Source organism: Cydia splendana, chromosome 9, assembly GCF_910591565.1.
Source record: "Cydia splendana chromosome 9, ilCydSple1.2, whole genome shotgun sequence".
NCBI lineage: Eukaryota > Metazoa > Arthropoda > Insecta > Lepidoptera > Tortricidae > Cydia > Cydia splendana.
Genome location: NC_085968.1, coordinates 10,514,324 through 10,521,007, shown reverse-complemented (window position 1 = coordinate 10,521,007; position 6,684 = coordinate 10,514,324). Strand labels below are relative to the sequence as shown.

Here is a 6,684-nt window from a genome sequence, read left to right as displayed (position 1 = left end):
TGGGTTCACAAGTCAAAATCTGACATGCTCTGCCAGGTTCTGTACACGGTTTTTGACTGCGGAACCCTTAAAACATGCGACAAACAATGCATTTAAAAAGGCCTACGTGAAACCTGTTCCTGCAAACAAAAAAATTATGCCCAATCAATAAATTCCAATGTTGAATGGTCAAAATCAGAACGTGTTGAAAAAGTTGAATTTGGTTATTTACAGAGGCGGCGCGGCGGCGGCCTGGCAAGGCGGCCAGTCTACAATACCCGGCCTTCGCAGAACATGGATCTGTAACTAAGTGAGTATACATTTTATATAAACGTTATTGTCCTGCTTAAGAGATGCTGACATAGATTCTTTAATTTAATTTGAGGTCGTTATTTAAAGGTAAGAGAAGTACTGCTCGACGCTGCACTAGTATGGGCACTTTATGTCAAAGTAATATAGGTTAAATTTGAACGGCGAAGATTTTTCTGTACTCAAATTTAATCCTTGTCACTTTGACATAAAGTGCCCATGTCGAATACTAGTGCAGCGTCGAGCACTAGTACTTCTACCTTTTTAAATAATTATCCATCCATACTACATTATAAAAGGAAGGCTCCCTGTCTGATACCTCTTCACGCTTAAACCGCTGAACCGATTTAGTTGAAATTTGGTATAGAGATTGTTTGAGTCCCGAGAAAGGACATAGGATACTTTTTAACCCAGTAATCATATTAAGGGGTGGAATTTTGTAATACTACAAATTTAGTTTTCGCTCTTTTGACTCTAGCTACACAGTAGTTCAACATTATCAATTTAACGTATCTCTACAATACCCCTCTTATCGCTCGAAACTTTCGCAATAGAACTATGAAATTTCCTCGAATGTGCGCGTACGTCTCCCGGCTCCCTTTGTTTGCCGATTCGCCGCCATAACTGTAAAGCGTCCTTATAAGTTTGAACAGGCACGGAAACTTAGTTCTCCAAGTGGAGGATTGTAGGTGATTAAAGTCGCACTAGTGGTAGCGGCAGCCATTGGAAAATGTAGGGCGACCTCTTTACTATTGTTGAAGTTACGCTTCTGTTTCACGCCGTTTATGTTTTATTTGCTATTGGGGTTCCTTTTCCACGATGCACTTTTATTTAGTACTGAATATCTATTTGACACCCGGCAATTTTTTATGGTCATGATCATATAATTATTATATGTACATGTATTTATATAACGTGTAACATCATCTCACGCACGCGTCTGGCATTTTCGTTAGCGGTACATTGACACGTGTATAATAAATGCTCTCTGAACTTGTGCATACCATCACTTTCGAAACGTACGAGGCCGATAGCTGTTACATTACATCCAATTTTAGTTTAATTTGATGAAGACACTCGGATCCAGCAATCACAGTAATAAAGAGAAAATAGAGATGAAGTCAATAAAATGTACGGAATTCTTCCCTTACTGTCGACGTGCACTTGCCGTCTGTTCGAAACATTCGACCCGTGACCAGGGACATAGTTTTATTTGAAACAACGCTTCTGAAGATGATCAATGCAACCTTTTTGTGTTCTGGTGCACTGAACAGTTATTTCTTTAGCCGAATCAACTGTTGCAATTCAGAATTGTTCTTGTAACCCTCTAAAGCAAGACGAAATGCACAGTGTTTTATTTGATAAGTGAACGTTAGATTCACCAAGCGCAAAAATAAGAAAGTTACGTGCTGAGATCGATTATTATTTGTTTTTTCTAGGTATCTTTTCATTGCTCGCCTGACCTATATGCACTTTGATTTGAATGCTTTTTACACATAGGTACCTACGTGTAAGTAAATATGCCTAAATACAGCCACAAACTATTTGCCTGGCAAAAAACAATCTCAATTTCTGACTATGATATCTGTGCGAAAATAAATCTACGAAACCTGCGTTGTTGATTTCGTTCATATATATTAAAAGTCGTCGAATTAGATTAGGGGTAAAATTACTAGACATTATGTTCACTTTGGATTTTCTGCACTTACAGTAGGTATTATATTATAAGTGCCTGAAAATAGGGCGTGGTCAAAAACTCTGTAGAGGTAGGGGAAGGTGGGGAGGCTTGCTCGGAGCAAAAGCTCCTACGGTTAACATTCTATTGTAATGTACGAGTATAGGCATTGATGATGATGATACAATCCCACATTTTATGCAAGATTTGTATCATGGCCGTTGAAGATCAATTGAAGCCGAGTGTACTTGCACCCTATTTGAAGCCAGCCAGTCAGTAAGAAGGATCTCGGCAACAAAGCCCCGTGAATGGATCGTCTTTCCGGCTCCGCTCCGCCATTGTTGTCTCGGCCTTGCCTTTCACTCGTTGGGAAATTAAAACTAAAACACGATTAACTTCATCGAAATATCTATTTATACCTACTGTTGTTTATTGGCCATAAATGAATAATTGGCTGTAGTTAGCGAGTATAAATAAGCCAGACATGATCGCTTATGCGGGCTCTCACAATAACACTCGAAGACATGTTGCCGTGAATACCTACTCTATTGGTCCTTTGTCACATTACTTCCTGAATACCTTACCTACCTTATTTTATTGTATATATAAAAAAAATCCCAGTGAAAAATAAATAAAATTGCATCAAAAGAAACAGCGAGAGGTATATCCTGTAGCATCGTTTTTTTTGTAGACTGCTAAATAAAACTGTAAAAGACATCACAGGCGTTTTTAATTTTATATAACTGTAATAATATAGGTACCTACTTACTTGCTTGCACTCATCGTCCATGAGTATCGCAGCATGCAGTGTTTGTGTTCACGGCGTTCTAGATTTTGAACAGACTGAACGCTCCAGTGACCCCTTTCCAGAGCTTTCTGATCAGTATGTCGTAAATAATGTTTAGTTCCAGGTCTTGTGTACAAATTGTACTGGTGTATAGTGTAATGTAAGCAGGTTTTCCACACACCCACCCGTGTTCGATATTATATTAACTAGGTTACAGTCTGATTTATCTTTTGAGACTTGAGAAGTACGTAATCATTCGGTAAATTCAGTAAATATACACGCAGGGACATAGTTAGAGTCAGATGCACCAAATCGTTTGTCGCTGTTAAAACGTTTACTAAATTGTCTGGAAAGTTTCATAGTTCTCACTGCTGAGTTGAGTGATGTTGATCAGTTCTTGAATTGTGGTTGATGCAACTGGTCCTTATGCCTGATATTCAAATATTTACCTACTAAAAGCCAATCTGTGTAAGAAAAATTTATAATCACCATGCTCGGCACAAAGTCCAATTACAAAACGTAATTTACAAGTTATTGTTGGATACGTCATCACCGATGACTTTTGGGCTTGCAACAAAAGAAACAAATGAATGCCTGGCACGGTGCACGAGCATCGAACAGGAAGATGTGTCACAAACCACCTATTTTATTCGTCCTGTTAATGCCTTGGTTTATGTTTATGGTGTCCTGGTACTTGAACCTAAATTACCTACTTAGATGGAAACGATAACGATTAAAACTTTGTCATAGTATTGAGCCAAATGCTATATAAAAACCTATAAATATAAGTGACATATCTGTACATTATACCTACAATTCATGTTTTAGCAAAAGAGATCACCACGATATTCTACTAAGTCTTCCGAACATGACGTAATGTGTAACAAATTTGAAATGTTTAGTCATAGCAGAAATTGTGATAATATCAAAGAAAGGTTAATCTAAGTTACTAGGTTTTAAAATTATTACTTAGTTTGTGTTGAAATATCTCTTATAAGTAATTTGAAATAAATAAATAGGTACCTACTCGTACTCTAGTGCTAAGAGTTTAAATGCAGTTAGAACCAAATTATATGACCTGTCACTTAACCTACTACATATTACTTAGGGTGGTATTCCACCTATCCAATTTCTATGTCCAATGTGTATTGCGTCTCACATTTTGCTTTAATGAGAGAGTGAGACGCACTGACTTTGGACAAAGAAATTGGACAGGTGGAATACCACCCTTGCCTAAGTTAACACAGTTTGCATTTCTTTTGTCCTTATTTTGCTGAGTCAGCCTGCAATGACATCCTTTGCCCGAGATATCCCTAACTAGTACAACAATTATAATTTCCGCTATTAATATGTACGAGTTTCCGTCCTTCTGACATGCCTCGCGTTTCTTGCCATGACGGTCAACGGACGATTAGCTTAACGACTATGACATTCTTTAAAGGGTTGTGGATGTAATATATGAGTTCTTTGATATTACACCTAAATTATCTACATTTAAATATGGCATATAAATCAATGTTCTACTTAAAAATATGCCACGCATCGTGTAAAATTAGACTGACTCAAATATGGACTTAAACCCCTTCTGGTTTTGGCAGGTATATATGTATTGGGAAAACCTTATTGGAGGCTTATTCTGATTGTTACACCAGGTTATGAATTTGATGATATGTCAGAATGTTTGTAATCCGTCGAAAATAATCAAATTTTACGGCACTAAAGTCTCGAAATCAACTCTCGGCATTAATTTAGGCACACACACACCGGCGCTGCATTCGCTTACATACATACGACATGCATCGCTATCGTGTTCACATAAAGTCTAACCGCCTTAACGCCGTAAATCCAATAATCTAGTGGGCGCTTGCAGGCGCCTGCAGTAGCGACCGGAAACTAAAACTAGGCTCCTATTTCTGTTAATCAAGCCCTTTTCAAGCAAGCAAAAGGGACAAACGAATAGGTGTGGCCTCGACTCCAAATCAACTATGATGTAATTAGGGATCACCTTTATACTGGTTACATTAAGTCAAACCCTCGCTTAGTTACCCCAGGCGATGTGATAACAGCCTACTCGATATGGGTTCTAACGCCTCCATTACAAAGCTCAAAGCTGCCTCATGTATACAAATTGACGCAGTATGCGCCGCCGGCGCCGTGACGTCACTAAATCGTGCGTTCGATTAGAACCATTAGTATTAGGAAGTGGGTTCAAGGCTCTGTAATTAGTTTGTGTTCAAATTATTTCTGGACATAGTGCTTTAATGCTATGAATAATTTACTTATTTGTATCAGAAGGCCTCGTGCATCTCAGGATATGATTACTATTAGACAGCGTAACTATATGAGCATTTCTACGACGGTTTGTTCATCAATAACGATTACGGTTTCTTTAAATTCAAGGGGATTACTAGTATTTGCTCCTAATTTGCAACCAATTATTAGTATTCTCGATGTCAAAGAGAAGCTGTTCCCTAGAAGTGGCCACGACCCTCAGTGATGAGGAAACCGATGCAAGGAGGAGGAGGAGTCATTTAAAAAATTCTCCGTTACCTAAAATAGTGATCCATATTTTTGATATGTGCATTCAGGGACTATCATGGCCGTCTTAAACTATGCTGGGGCCCTTGGGCACATAAGAATTTGGGGCCCTTTTGGAAAGTAAAGAAAGCTAATTTAACTAACATTTTTCTACTATGATTTTCTATTTATTATGAGTAGGTAATCAAATATACTGTTACTGTCTGCCCTTCGGGGCCCCCTGTCGATGGGGTCCCTGGGCACGGGCCCCGTGTGCCCTTATGGTAACGGTACTGGGGACTATCATTGGTAATTTCTTTACAGTTATTCGTTTTAGTCCGCCTTCGGCCTATAACCAGACACCGGACCTCATGTTGGGTCTCAAAGACTGTATTACCGTGGATTCATCTGGATTTGTACCAAGTTTTCTCACGTACTACAATCGACATCAAATGCAACCATGTCGCGTTTCACGCTTTTTATGATTGTTATGCATTTCTCACCATATCAGGGAAGGACTAAACATTATTTTCTTGTGAAATTCGAGGGAAAAGATGCAATTCAAGTGCTTACTTTCATGAATTTCCTTTATACACTATCTAGAAAATGTATAACAACCTGATTAACTGTTACATCGAACAATCGTTACAAGTATTTAAGAAATTACTTTACGTCGTCGGTAAAGGAATGCCGTGCGCGTTGATGTCTATGTTATCGAAACAAGTGTCAGTGTTATTCTCAGCAAAAAAGGTAAATAATTCGTTAATTGCATCGTTTGATTGATAAGTGGAATTGCGATTAATCATGTTAGTGGTGTAATTAGTCATATTCATAGATAATTGTTCAATTGAGTTCTTTTTTCATGGGAACCTGTTGATGTTTTGATTTTGCATGAAAATCTGGTAAATGATACACAAAAAGATAATAGGTATGTGTCGTTTTAAGCAAAGGATATTTTAAGATCGATAGTTATCAAAATGTAAAATATTGCAGTCATTTGTGAACTGTATGACGGGTCAAACCAGACCAATTTGTTTCAGTTTTACCTACTTAAAAGATAAACGCATAAATGTACACATAAATATGTATAACAGTCAGATCCGAGTAGCACTTTACCAAGATTACACAGCACTTTTAGATACTAACTATGTACCTATTTACTTAGTCTTACTCATTCACTTTTCTCTACGAATATATAAAACTTGTATTTACATAAACAACTCGTCTTGCATAACACAAAAAGCATTGTAGGATTTAAACTGCTTTAAAGCATTAAGTTCAAAACAAGTAGCGAGCCTCTGCAGGGCTGTTCTCCATAAATAATTCTACACCAACCAGCATACGAGCGATCCGGTGTTTAGCATCTTTAGCACGGACCTTGAAATCACAGTTACACTGGTCTGTTTAGTCTAATACT

The 6,684-nt window shown here is 37.9% G+C and overlaps 1 protein-coding gene across 1 annotated transcript in view; it reads left to right on the top strand.

The window, feature by feature from the left end:
- Nucleotides 1–215: 215 nt before the first annotated feature.
- The window catches only part of LOC134793555 (uncharacterized), a 29,644-nt gene continuing 23,175 nt past the window's right edge, over nucleotides 216–6,684 (top strand). Inside the window, exon 1 of the mRNA XM_063765166.1 lies at nucleotides 216–289. The gene's annotated coding sequence lies outside the window, so the exon portion shown is untranslated. The remainder of the gene's footprint in view (nucleotides 290–6,684) is intronic.